The sequence below is a fragment of the Pipra filicauda genome, unplaced genomic scaffold, assembly GCF_003945595.2.
Source record: "Pipra filicauda isolate LSUMZ 115617 unplaced genomic scaffold, ASM394559v2 scaffold253_size2546935_pilon, whole genome shotgun sequence".
NCBI classification, from domain to species: Eukaryota; Metazoa; Chordata; class Aves; order Passeriformes; family Pipridae; genus Pipra; species Pipra filicauda.
In genome coordinates, this window is record NW_024104369.1 from 794,471 (window position 1) to 809,222 (window position 14,752).

Sequence of the window (14,752 nt, forward strand, 5' to 3'; positions counted from 1 at the left end):
GGGTCGTGGGGGCAGTGCCCCCTCGGGAGCGGCCCTGGGAGCAGCGCGGGCGGTGCGAGCCCTTCCGCGGCCGCCTTCCCCGAGCAGCAGAGGCCGGGGCGCCGCACGAGTTCCCCCGCGCAGCGCCCGCACCTCTCTGCCTCCCGCGGGCTCCGGCTGCCCTTCAGTGCGGCTGTCCCGGGGCTTCCCGCACCCTAAATATATCATGGCATGTTCCTGGCTCTCCTTTCTCGCTCTCGGCCGGCAAAAGCGGCCCCCCTTCCCCCCCGCCGCTGCCGGTTCCGATGCACTGCCCCCCGAGCGGACAAGGGGAGCGGCCCGAGGCACCGCGGCGTTCCCCGCCCGCCTCCCCGCTGCGGCTGCTGCCCGCCGGGGAGTCACCCCGGGCACACCGCTCCTCGGGGAGAGGTCCGCCAGGTCTTGTTTAGCGGGGCTTATCCAGCGGGTCTGGAACAAATACGTAACGTGTGACAGGTCCGAACAAAATTCTTTCCCGTGCGTGAGTGGTTGATGTTATTCCGTAACTTTTTCGACAGGATAATTCCGTAACTCTTTCTGCGAGAGAGTGGAAGAGATAAGGGCTGCAGAAGTTAAAAAGACTATTTCCTGTCGGTAGGTAATTTTATTGCTATTATAATTCTTTAGATTATTATTTTTAGAGGTGCACCTGTATATCTGCTAAACATGTTTACTGACACGTTAGTGTTTGCATTCACCAAGGACCGAACACAGGGGGTTTGACTCGGTGTGTATAAATTGCAGTACGCTCGGTTTAGTTGAAGCAAACCCCCATGTATGAATTTGTTAGAACAGCAACTAATTGCATGAACTTTATGTAAAGTGTAATTAGTATTATTATTCTAAGCATGCTGAACAGGCTTTAAATACAATTATTGTGTAAAATAATTATTCAAGTGCCCTTTCTTTGCTTTATTTAATACAACACAAAATTCAGCTCTGATCTGTAGAAAGTATTTTAAAGTTCTTATTGGTAATACTTTCTACGATGTTTCACATTAATACTATAACAAATGTAATACAGTGATTTACGCTCTGCAGATTTTGCACGAGTATGCTATGCATATTTGATGACACATTGCATATTTTAACAAGGTTTTTAATGACTGATTGAAATGTTTGCTAAGATATTTTTTAAGAGCTGGAGGAGAAATGGTCGTGGAAAATGTGTGTAATAGAATAGTGATAAGGATGGGAGGGTTTTGATTGACAGTATGAGGAAGCAGATGGATGACTAGGTAGGTCAGAGGTAAAGATGCCTTTGACAGCTTTTTAAGTTCCTTTGGCCATTTTGGTCCAATGAATCATGCAAAACATGTGTACATTACCAAACTGATGTCTCTGCATCGTTTACTGTTGGAATCCTCATCTTTTCAAACCCACCCTAACCTTCTTTCATCACCACTTGACGTGCTATGTCTAAACTAGATTGCAAGATCCTAAGAAGGCAAGAATCTGTCTTGTATTACTTGTCAGGAAAAGAAAAAAAAAAGGAAAAAGAAAAAAAATTAGGAAAAAACCCCCACGTAAACCTATGGAGCTAGAAGAACAACCACGACAGATTGGCAGAATAGGCGTAAGGTGGGACACGTTCTTCTTAATTTTTGCTGTCTGGTCATCACTCCCCTCCCCTAGGTAGTGTTCAAGGGAGATATGGTGAACAATGATTTTTCTTTTTTTATTCCCCCAAATGGCATAAATCTGAATTTTCATAAGTCTGATAAGAGACCTAATTGCATAATTTTCCTTATAACATTATGCAGTGAGTGCTGTTGCTATAGTTAAAATGGTTTTCTACGCAGTGTGTTTTTTCAGGTGCTTTGCATGTCCCTCCCAAATTACTTTGTCAACTGGAAAGGCTCTGATTTATCCCTGTAAAAGGTTACTGTTTTTGGAAATCTTATTTAAATTGCATAGAACAATTTTAAAATCGCCGTGATACAAAAAAAGAACGTGTGTATTGGAAAAAGCAGAAAAAAAAAAGGATTTTGCATGAATGTATGCTTTCCAGGTACTGTTTCTGTGCAGAATGGACACAAGTTCTGATTTTAAGTATTAAAACTTGTCATGAATGTGGTTTCTAGTGGGGAATGTGTCACTTGCTAAGATACAGGGGTAAAGTCAAAGAAAAAAAATATTGAAACAGCAGAGTGATAAGTAGATGGAAGGCAGCAGACTGTTTGCGTTCAGTACCCAGTTCTTTCCAGATAGTGTATTTGTGGTAGGTCTAGAGAGCCGCACAGCTTAGTGATAACATTTCCTGCTTTTATCAGAATGCATATTAATCTGGAAATGCAAACAAAAGCACTGCTTATTTCAGAGTGTCGTCCGTTGAAAGCTGCCCATTTGTTCAAATATATATATCTGAAAAAAACAGTTCTTGGTTGAAATATATATATATTTATATATAAATCTTGACTTTTTGAGCATATGTAACATTTTCTTTCTTAGATGTAGAATAATTATGAATCCATTAGGATCCAAGGCTGTCATTACTGATTAGATATAACTTTTTACCTTATAAAATATATTACACAATAAAATCTGTGATGTTTTATTCATGCTATCATTGCGATTTGTCATAGTTGGAGTGTTTCTAACGCAAAGGGGTTGATGTGGGTATGAATGATCTCATTGGTTTTAAGTTGACTTTTTAGGTTAATTTTTTTTTTTTTGAACTGGAGGCAAAATGGATGAAAACTTCATGTACCTTGCTTCTGTGTAAAACTATCTATACTATTAGATTGATATGAAGCTTTAAATAAGAAACAGCTGGTAATGATTTTGAATCTGTTTTAAGAGACATTTTAGGTAAAATGTTGATAGCTTGTAAATGTGTATTTCTGCCTTAGTCTCTGATCGTGCATACAAGTTCATATGTGTGAACAACATAAAGTAAGAGGTCAGTCCTACAAAGACTATTCACTTGTCTAAAAATTCACAGACATAAATGTTTTCAGGATCAAGGCCTTTTTCTATAATTGTGATATTCCTGTACCTTGAAGTGACTGATTTAGGATACACTGAATAATTTGATTTTTTTTTTAATATAGCAGAAACATTGCATTGATGAGTTACCAAAGCACATCATCCAAGCTCCTATTTCAATCATTTGAAGTATAATGTTTTGGCTTGCTTGGGTAATTTTTTTTTTTTTTTAACTGACAGTATTGACACGTAATTTAAACTTTCTGAAAGTCACATCTTAATTTCTGTGGGCCATGCTAAGGAATTAATTTTTGTAAGTAAGTTTCTTTCTTCAATTATATTTAGTTACATGTTGGCTGCTTTTGTTTATCCAGAAAGCAGATAATGGTCTGGGACTGAAGGGTGAGAGAGCAACACCGATATTTTGCGTTGAGAGAAATTTTATGCTGCTGAAAGGTGTCCTAGTTTAGATGAAGACACCTACCCACCGAGAATTAAATTGAAATCATAAATGTAAGTTAACAAATGTTTTTAGTGATTGATCAACACCCTGATTACAGCTTATTGACCTTTGTGAAAATGTTTGCTGAAGGGGAGGCTTTTTTATGTGGAGTTGATTACGACTAGATTGTCACATTTCCATCTTCCATAGACCTCCTACTGGAGACATTGTGGAAATATGGTGGCTGCTCTCCGGCCCTGGGCAAAGTTGGGGTTCACCTCACAATGTCTGAGAATTCCAGTCGAGGGCCTGGCAGGAGCACCTCCTCTCTTGCCTCTTGCTCTGTGATCAGTACCTACATGTTACTAAATGAGACCTGTGGTGCAGTAACACAGAGAAACAACTGCTCCTCACACTACATCCCCTCTCAGCAAACCCTTGAGGCATCTCCCCTCTCCCTGCATTCCCCCACTGTGTTTCTAAAATGTGAGGGTTTTGTACATAGGTATTATTTTAAGCTTGTGTAAGCTCCCTCCTGGTAGCTCAGTTTACTCTTGCATTAGGAGAAGGGAACATTTAATTTGAATTATATGCAGGGTATTGAAGAAGAGGTAAAGGGTTTTGCATTCTGTGGTCAGTTCCTGACTTTCCTACGGAACCCACAGTGTATAAGTGATGAGGGGCAGGGGCATTTTTCAAAAATCTCCGAGTGGTTTAGTCACCCATGTCTAGAAATAATGAAAATCTCACTGAAAAATCTCCAGTGGTTCTAAAATGCCTGTGGTTCTAAATGACTTTCACAGTTTTTACAGTTTTATTCTTGGGCACGTTATCGAGCAGTTATTTCAGATACGCATTGAGGGGTGGCATTTGTTGCAGAGTTAGGGTCAGAATAGCATGGATTAAATCCTCAGCTGGTTTATAGTTATGTCATTTCATGGGCTTCAGTGGTTCAATACTGCTTTGTACTGAAACAATCTGATTGTCTCCTCTTGTGGTTTAGATACTATCCAAAGCAGGTGCTGTTTGATGAAATGAATAGGACCAAATAATAATTCAATATACATATTTGTTTCTCCTGCATTAAAATAATTATGAAAACAACAACTCATATCTTACTGTACTTACATTTTTGTTTCTTTCTGTTTAGATTATAAAATAATTGAAGCTTAATTTCTTTTTATTGTTGATTTCAATGATTAAATTGTCTTAATAATTGAATCAAAAGCAGTTTTCTTGGTGTATGTTATACAAGAATTTGCCACTTTTTAGGGGCAATATTTAGGCCAACTATATTCTTTCAACATAAAAAAAATGTTCCAAAATTGAAAGGAAAGGAGTTAACCAGATATTTTCAGTTCTTCTTATAAGTGTCTGGTATTTTGTAATGCCCAAATCCTTTTTATCTTCTTTGAAGTCTTGTCTAATGTAGCTCTTTTTTTCTTTGTGTTAAATATCATAAAACTACTCTGGTGTTAACATTCAGTTTTGTATTTTTAAATATTTCAGTGTTTCAGTTATTGTATTTCCATATATTGTTCACTTATAACTTATCTCTGATCATTTATATAAATGAAAATTATTTTGAAATTGTGTGTTTTTTTTTTAAATAGCAAACATTCATTTGTATAAGCAGATGTTAGTTAAAGTAATATGAAGTGTAATGGCAGAAACAAAATATGGGCCTATAAAAATCAACATAAAACTTATTTTTACAACATGTGGATGTAAGATTTCTTCAGGACTATATTGTCCCAAAGGCCATTTAGTCAGATGTAACCTGGAAGGCTGGACCCCACAGTAGTCCATTACCAGTGTATGCTTATTTTCCAAATACATTATAACTGATGAAACAACACAAATAATTGTCCTGTAGCAGTGTAATGTTTAGCATATATGTGCACATAAGTCATTGCCAAATCACTTTAGCAGTGCTTTCAGTTGTGGGTTTTGGGGTGTTTTTTTTCCCGTTGGTAATTAAAATGCAGTTGTGTCACTGCGGTCACGTTTTCCAGTTATAGAGGGAAAAGGGCAATGCTTGTGCTAAATACACAATGTGCTAAACAGTAACTATATTTAATTTTGAATTTGTTTTTATATTTACAGTTGCCTCAGGATAAGGATCTAGGAGATTTCAAGTGTAGTTCTGTGTACTCGACCCTTTTCACGAGGGTTGTTTTCCTGTTAGTTCAGCTTTTGGATCCATCACTTGGATGGAGATAGTGCTATTGCATGGGAAAGGCTGCCAGGCTGGTGGGTTCAAGGGCAGGACAGCAGGAAGCTGGTGATCCCTTTCAGACAGGTATGAGATGGGCTTATCTACGACCCAAAACCTGCCCTCCAAGTGTTTAGGATCACGCATGAAATCGCTGAATTCCGGAGTGATGAAGCAGCAGAGCTCTAATCTGATGAACGTACACCTGTAGTCCCCAGGCAGCCTCTGATCTCTTCCCCTGGTAGATCTCCAAAGCTTTCCGTGAGTTCCAGCCCCTGCCCTTCTCTCCACCAACCTTTTCCTTACTGAGAGGCACTTCACTGGCTCTTCCATGGCTTGTTCCGTTTAGAGCTTGAGCATGCAGGCAAGGGCTTTCTCCTTTAACTCCTTCTGTGGAGGATGCTAAACAAGGAAAGCCTTGCTCAGTATTAATGAAAAGGATGAGATCCACGGAAGGCTGCTTCCTTTTGTACCCTGAGTTTTAAATGTACATTTACTCAAAATTTCTTGTGATTGTAAAGGGTTTAACTCACATAAAACATTTAATAGGACACATTTTATAAGAATCTACAATGTAAACATTTTTAGCATTTGGAGTTGTCTAACCAGGGTGTCTGTTTCTAAGGTTTTTCTTCAGCAGCATGTAACAGGTGAACTCTTGGATTTATGGGTGTTGCATCATAATTTACGGAGCCTCTGCTGATCTAACTTTGATTCTTCATAGCCTTTTAAATTAAAAAAAAATAGAATTTTAACACCATTTTCAAAAAGATTAAGGGCCAGAGGATATCTTAAAATAACACACTTAAAATTTATTAATTTATAAAAATTTGATTCCAATCTGTAATTGCAAGAACAAGTGTGTCATGTCTAGCCAATACAGATTTAATCTATAGGATTAAATATTACCTCAAAGAATATTATTTCTCAGTAATAGGAGAACATTCTAGAAGTAATATCCATATTTTCTGGGTTACATATACATATTGTTTTGTCTGAGAAATACTGAGTGTTATGCTTTTTTTTTCTTTCATTATTATTTTTTTTCCCCATAGAAAAGTAGCCAGTATAATGCAGCTTTTATCTTCTGTATTTTCCCACATCTTGGTGTCCTTCTATTTTTCATCAGACATTTAGGAGCAACTCAGCTAGTGCTTTTAATCTATGCCATCACATTTTTCTTCCTTTTTATTTTGTTTAAGATGAGATCATTATTATATTTGCAATATCCTTTGCAAAGTTTCATCTTGTGTTACAATGCCTGCAATGGCAAACCACAGCTAGTCTGAGACTGGGAATATTTTTCTTGAGCGTCTCCGCCATCAGTCTGTGGTGTGTGTATGTCAGTTTTACCAAAAGCTTGGATAGGGTATCAGCTGTCACTGAATCTTGTCTAGATTTATATTCTAGCTGTAAACCTCACAACTGTGTGAAGACTAGCCTCTGCAATCTAGGCGATGAATCTTCGAAATTCTTCCTCGCGGCTGTTAGTGGTGGCTTTGTTTCTGACAGCTTCTAATTTTCTGTACATAATAAAATCAATTATTTTGCATGTATATGCTAAAGCTAGAGGCTGTTTTTTGACTGTGCATGCTACAATTAGTTATGTAAATAGCAGCATATGCTACAAGTTTCCAGTGCTCACCCTGTCTTTACAGAAGTGTTGGCTCAGGCTCTGCTTCGAAGTTAGTTGGCAGAGGTGTTTGGTGCTCCATGGCTCAGACTTTGAAGACATTTCTTTCTTCAGCAGCTCCCTCTCACGTTTAGTGCTTCAATCTATAGTACCCATGTGTACACTAAAGGCAATACATGCTTTGAATGCACTAGGGATTTTGGTAGTCAGACTTTTAAGCGTCCCCATATTTTTTTTTTTGTGATTCATAATAGAGGTAATTGTAGGTGTGCTACTGAACACCTTCTATCTGTGCACATCCGTAAATTTTCCCCATATCCCACTTAGGCTATTTCTTCAAGTTTAAACTTATATTTCTGCCTAACGGTTTCCAAACCAGATCTTTCCAGAGATTTCTGGGTATTTAATTAATTTACACTATCATTTATTCTCACATGAAACCCTTATTACTGTCAATCTCTTCAATATTATCAAATATTTCTATGTATTTTTTCAAAATATTTCTGCTGAAGAGTATAATCCACAAGGTAGGTTGCTCTCTACAACTACATGAAAGGAGGTTGTAGTAGCAAGGTTAGTTCCTTCTACCATGTCCCAGGTGAAAGGATGAGAGGAAATGGCCTTAAGTTGTGCTGGGGGAGATTCAGATTAGATATTAAAGAAAAAAAAATCACTGAAAGACTGGTTAGGCATTGAATAAGTTGCCCAGGGAGGTGGTTGGAGCTGTTTCTGGAAATGTCCAAGAGGAGTCGGGGCGTGGCACTTTGGGATATTGTTGAGGGGTGATTATGGTGGCGCTGCATGAATGGTTGGAGTAGTTGATCTTGAAGGTCTCTTCTAACCTTGATGACTCTGTGATTCTGTAAAGGAGCAAATTCCAAGTGTATTTTAAAAGTATTTTAAAAGTCCTCACATCCAATTGGTTTGTTTTTCATCTTTCCCTAGAAGATTCTGCTGGAGCCCTGATCAAGCACCCGGTATGGAGCAGCTTTTGACACTTTGCTTTTCAGCAGGACTTCTGAATCTTAAATCACAGACTTTGATAGTCTGAGTCAGAGAAACCAGACAGGTTTGTTAAAGCTTATTATCTGTTGCTTTTCTGCTTGTTCCCTGTATAGGGACGATATTATTTAAAGATAATTTTGGTTAAGAGTTTTTTATGTTGTGGCACCTGCTAATAGAGGATATTTGTTGGATATGCAAGCTCCTCCAGAATTCATTAATGAAGTTAAATTATCTTTTAAGTTAGTTCTGTGCTAATGCCCTAGAGAATCATGCATTTTTTGTATTTATGTGATAACACCTTACTGCTGAGGGCATATGATAGTAAAGCCACAATGTAATAGTAAACAGAAGCTTCATGACTGGTGACAGACTGAATTTAGATACTGTGAAAAGCCTCCGAAAAAAATAATTCAGACAAAACCTATGTGAGAAGCCAAGACCTCATTGTGTGCATTGACCAAAGAATTCCTTAGATAACTTGAAGACTAGTTGATATGCTCATACCTAAGGAGTAAACAGTTCAGAGTCTGCTGGGAACCTAAGACTGAAAATACGCTGAGTCAATATATGTCCTCATAGATGAGGAAAGTTCCTAAATCTAAGACAGCAAAATAATGAAGTTATTTTTTTTAAAAAAAGGAGCTGGCACAGTCTGAAAGGTGAGAAAGGAAATCCTATAGCACAGTGTAATTGATGTGCTTGGTCGGTAGAAACAGAATTACAAAAGCAGAGATGAATCATAGGTAGTACAAGCAACAGTCTTCCATCAAAATCCTTCATCTGTTCTCTTCTACCAGGATAATTAACAAGTCATTACAAGCATGTGACCTTTTATTTTAAGGAAGGACAAGGGTTACTCCTTGAGCTTGGAGATTTTAATTCCTGCATATGGCTAAACAGTGCATGCATTACTCTTTTCTTTGGATACAAGGGTTTGTTAGCACACACCTTCTGCTTTGTCATATATAGATTATCCACAACTTCATATTTCTGAATGTGTAGGGTGGCTCTTGAAAGAGTAAATACCAGTTACAAACTGAGCTGTTGGTCTAACAGCAGCTACTTTAGAATCACAGGATTATAAAATATCCTCAGTTGGAGGGGACCCACAAATCCTGGACAACCCCAAAAATCACAGCATTTAACTAAGATGTTGGTAACTATACTTCTTAAAATTACGTTTTTAGCACTTTTTCAACTTAAATTTATCTTTTAAAACCTATACCATTAAACATGGGTAACACCTATACATATGTAAATACTTAGAAACCAACTATAATTATGCTAATCATATTATTGATAAGGTGAATGATAAATATAGAAGTCAGTACATTAATTTGGCCTGATTAATGGCTTAAAATGCTGCTTTTGTAAGTATTTTTTTTCTTTGAAAGTAAATCTATTCTCCAAATGTATTTAAAATGTTAATAAACTATTAAATGAACAAGTAACACTATATTCAACATTTTTACACCATTTCTACAGTGGGTAAAATTGTAGTATAAAGTTGGTGTATACTCGATAACAATTTACATGTTTATTTTACCATCTGGTAAATGTGTAAACGATATTTTGAGAAGCACATTTCAAATTCACTTTAACAACTTATCCCCGACAATATGTATCCTATCTCATGTACTGACTGGAAGGATTTTGAAAACCTCTCAGAGAGAAATACAGTAACAAAACATTTTATTTTTTTCAGTGATGAGTAAGATCAAGCTTAGCATCAAGTTGGAGGTCTTTCAATATTTAGGAAGGATTTTGGTGCATTACTGGTGTCAAAAAGAGATTTCAGACTATTTTACACACTACAATATAAAGATATCATATCATCTCCCCTAAAGAAACCATAGGGTGCATAGGTAGTAATAACAAAACAAATACAGTTTGCTATGTTGTTGTATAACTGTATTGTATTCTTTCCAGGGGGTTTGAATTTGCTATCTCTTGTGTCTAAATATGGGAAGCTCATTATTAGAAGTGTTACAGTGAACCCCAAGTGGATTGCTTTTCTCATGTACTTTAACAGCACTTTGACACTGCAGCCTTCTGCCTTTTTATTTTAGTCTTCTGTTTATTGGTCTCTCTGGATTAAATTGCAAGCACTTTCTTAAATACACCAAACTAGAGAATATTCTGTTGTAGCTCAGCTTTTATTCACCCCTTCCTAGCTGTTACTAATCTTAACTGAAAAAAACCCCAAACCACAACCAACAAAAAACCCAAACACCATAAAACCCCACTAAAAACCTACAACCGAAAAAGACTTCCTTTTCTCCTTCCCCAACCCCCAAAAAACTTAAAAAAAACTGCCCTGAAAGCAAGTCTGCCTGGAGAACACCTCCACACTAATGACCATCTGGCCAATCTGCAAATGAGATTTGAGAGCAGATTTCAAATGTAGGCACCAGCTAGTCTGTGCCTTGCATTAGTCCATTAGTATTTAAGAGACTTGAATGCATTTAGGCAACTAGAGAGCAGGCAGGTACCTTAACTTTTGGAAATCCCATCAGAGATTGTTCCTTCCAGGGTCTAAATGCCCTTGACCTGGTACCTGATAAGCAACGCTCCTTTAGAGTTTGTGGCAGCCAGCTTTGCTTGACTATATACTTTATAATGGGCAATAGTCTTCGAACACTTTTGAAAATGTGTTGCTGAAAAAACCTGTAGAGGATTATTTGTATAAATTCTAATTAACTTCTCTACCAAACTTAATGGATTACAACATTCATTTCTCTTTATTTATGTGCTACTGCATCATGTGGGGAGAAAACCCTGATCAGTATAGAGTCAAATCCAGTCCTAGTCTCAAGTAAGCAGAGAAACCTTTGAGCTGCTTTGATTTTATGTATACTTCTAAGATCAGTTTTTAGCCCAATAATAATAACAAACCCAGGCTATCATTAAACAGCAACTTTAAGCTTAAAAAGATATTTGTATTTTTGCAGGTTAATTAAGCCCACTGAATTTAACATTACTGTTTTGTTTCATTTGGTATTAAATATATTTAACTAATGAATTTCAAGTTTAGCAGTTACTTTTTCTTTCTCCTTACAGAGATTAGGCAGGACCTTTCCTATTTGTAAATGATCACAATCAAAGATAATATAACTCTTATCAGATTGTTAAAGAAATATTTTCACTTTTCACCTGTCTTCCTTTTGCTGGCTTCTTGTTTTGTCTCAGCTCTGAGAAAAGTGCTGTCAACCTTACGTAAACAATAATTTATTATTGTGTTTTCAACAATAAAAAAACAGACCCAGAAACTCTTTCAGCAAAAGAGCAGTGGTTGTTAAGGACGCCTGCTGTTACAAAAGATCTTCGTTCAGGACCTAATTAGTTTATAGGTAAAGCCCTGATTGAGAGCACCTGCGAACATGCAGAACTGGATCTGAGTTTTGTAAGACCAACAGCCATTTAAAATATGTACAATATGAATTTGTCCTTCCCCTTAGATTGGCTGCTGGTGTCTATATTGCAGAAGCTGATGTTTACAAAATCACTCAGAGGCTTAAAAATGGTATTTAAGCGGAATCACCTGGAAAAAATGGGCAACACTTGGAAAATCTACTTGATAGAGACCTGGAGGGGCATCCTGAAATGATACAGGTTTGAAGGTACGCAGTAAATAGACAAAGCCTTGAATACTGGCTAACATTGTTTTTATTGTTTTGCATTAGAATTTTATTATAGCAATTTTGTAAATGGAAAACAGTTTACTCTGTAGCTATTTACTGTCAAACATGGTGCTTGCAATCAGGAGTGCCAATACCAGCAAGGAATCTGCCCCTTACCCCGTTATCACACTTATGCATTTCAAGAATAGGGTTCATTGCTTGCAAAATGTAAGCTGTTTCCCTTTAAGTGAAAAATATCCAAGCCCACTTAAGAAAGATTAAAAAGAAATGACCTTTTAAAAAAGTGAGTTAAAATTATATATTTAGTTCTTGTATTGTTAATAACTGGTGTTCATTTGCCTCAGAAAATCCCCCCCTCCCATGCTATTCTGTGTGTCTGCTTATTTCCAAAAATTGCAAATATCAAACTATGTATTCAGTGTTCTAACTTTTTTAATTACAAACTTAAAATTAAATGCGACATTTTATAGATTTTGATATTGACTAAAATGGACCTTTTAAAGTGACATAAATACATAAATTGAGATTGATAAATTTATTTCAGACTACCATATGGGAAGGCTGATTACAAGGGCATGTGGAGCACAAAGCCAATTAAAGATATTCTTACTTCTTACTGTGGACCATTGCTGCCTTCCCCATGTTCCTTGGAAGCTAAACTGAATAGCATTTACAAAAAATATTAAGCTAAGGATATCATCATAAATTCTCCCTTTATGTAGTCTATTGACAGTCAGATTTGCATCAAAGAACATGACACCAGTGACTTGCTGGCAGCTTAAGTAATTGGGGAAAAAAGTGGTTATTCATATGGAAACAGGAGTTGGCTCATTACAGCCAATCACCTGAATAGCAAATGGTATGGTTGCCAATAGATGGAGAAAAAGGCAAGTCTAGTGGAAAATAGGAGCATTTAAAGGCCAAGAAAAGACATATGGTCTGTCTATGCTTGCCTTATACGCCTGGAAATTATAAATTAAGCTACAATATAGCCCACCACCTTAATGTGAAGATTTTCCATTTTTTCCCATCTTAATCTTGAGAAATTTAACAGACTTGGCTAGTAACATTGACTGGCTCTTGTGTCAGAATTTAAGTTCTATATAAAAATACTAGCTGAATTGATTGTCGTATAGTATTTAATTCTGTTATGGCCATAAAGGATGTACTTTTGAAATAAACTCTCTTTCATAGCAATTGCAGATGTGAATCTTTTCTGTCCTTTACAGATGTCCATATTTCCAGGAAAGTAGGAAAGAGAAAAAAGTGAACAGTTCTTGGCAGCTACTTTTTAAAAGGTAACACTGAAGGTGACAGAAAATTCATCTTCAGGAACCGTAAATACTTTAATGGCTATCTCTCTCATTTACTGTTAGTTGTAGTTATAATTTTAATTTGTTGTTCTAATGCCCTTTAAGATACACTGTATTATTCCTATAATGAAATAGGAATCCAAGTCCAAGTTTAAATAACATTTGGCTTATTGAGGTGACCACCTGACCACTTTTCTGGTAAAGCACTAGTAAAAGTTGAGAATACTAATTCTTTTTAAATGTGCTAGTATAGACATATTTCACTTGAGACTTCTAGTTCTTGAACATCTGAGGGCAGTTTTAGTTTTAAAGATTCTATGGGGCCTCAAGACTGTGAAGGCTTTTTTCTTTGGTTTCTGTTTTTGTTTGTTTGTTTGTTTTTTTAATAGATTTCTTATTCTAAACCACCCCACAACATATCATCATGTGGTGAACTGATGCTGAATTCTGCCCTTTTTAAATGCCGTGCTCTGAAACTCTGATGGTTCCCCCTTGTCACTTAAAAATAGTGATAAAATAACAAAGACAGGACCCTGACACAAGCTTCCTGGGCCTTATTTCTCTACTTTATGTACTAGAAAGAATTACTAAAATTATTTCTGGTTTTCATTCATGGACTCTGAAAATACTGCATATTTTTACATATTCCAAAATTTCTCTGATTGTGGCTGAAAAAAATACAAACCTCTTTTTATCCTGTAGGTAATTTCTGCCTTCATTTTAAGCTATAGGAACAATGAAGCTTAAAATTTTGTTTTGAACAAACTTTAGATTTAATTGAGGAACAGTGCACAACAAAATGGTGTATTATAACTAAAACACATTTAAAGTTTGACATGTGATATATGTTGGGAAAACCATGGAATTTAGAGCTGCATAAAAATGTATATAAGCTTATCTGAAGTAATTGCATCTATAGAGTTTCTAACTGGGTCCAGTGACATAGTACAATTGCAGTTCTTAGCCTACCCTTGCCAGTGCTGAGTTCTTTCACAAGAACCCTTGTTCTCCTCTTTCCTCCTCTTTCTTCACGGGTGAGTGACCTGCTGGTTTCATTTCCCTCTTTCATTCCAGCACGGGCACAATCAAATCATCCCAACTGGTGACCCTCCTGACAAGCAATTGCAGAAATGAAGTTATTTTATCCACTTTGAATCTGACACATGTCCCACAGGGTTATTTTGGGATTTCTGAGGTGCAGGGCAGAATAAATTTTTGCACAGTTCTAAAAGGCTGCTAAGAAAAGTTCTTAGGAAAATATTGCATTATTCTGGGATCATCCTGCACTTAGAGTAGTACAAATTTTTGTTTCAAGAAGTTCCATCTTCATGACCTTTTTCATTCAGATTAATAAATCACCCCACAACTCTTCAATGAACCCTTATGAGGTAAGAACAGACGAAGTAACAAGAGCCTTTCCCCACTAGTGTACACTGACATCACTCTTTTACTGTAGCTCCAATTAATGGTAGTAGAAGTTACATTTGTAAATTCCCCCACGCATTAATGAGTGAACAGACCCCCTCTGTTTAGTTAACCATCTTCCAGTTACCTGGC

The 14,752-nt window shown here is 36.9% G+C and overlaps 1 long non-coding RNA gene across 1 annotated transcript; it reads left to right on the top strand.

Moving 5' to 3' along the window:
- Window positions 1-416: 416 nt before the first annotated feature.
- Window positions 417-13,180, top strand: LOC120323414. The gene is made up of 4 exons (XR_005563813.1): window positions 417-612; window positions 8,182-8,305; window positions 11,700-11,861; window positions 13,112-13,180. It is a non-coding gene; the product is annotated as an uncharacterized LOC120323414 (long non-coding RNA).
- Window positions 13,181-14,752: the final 1,572 nt, after the last annotated feature.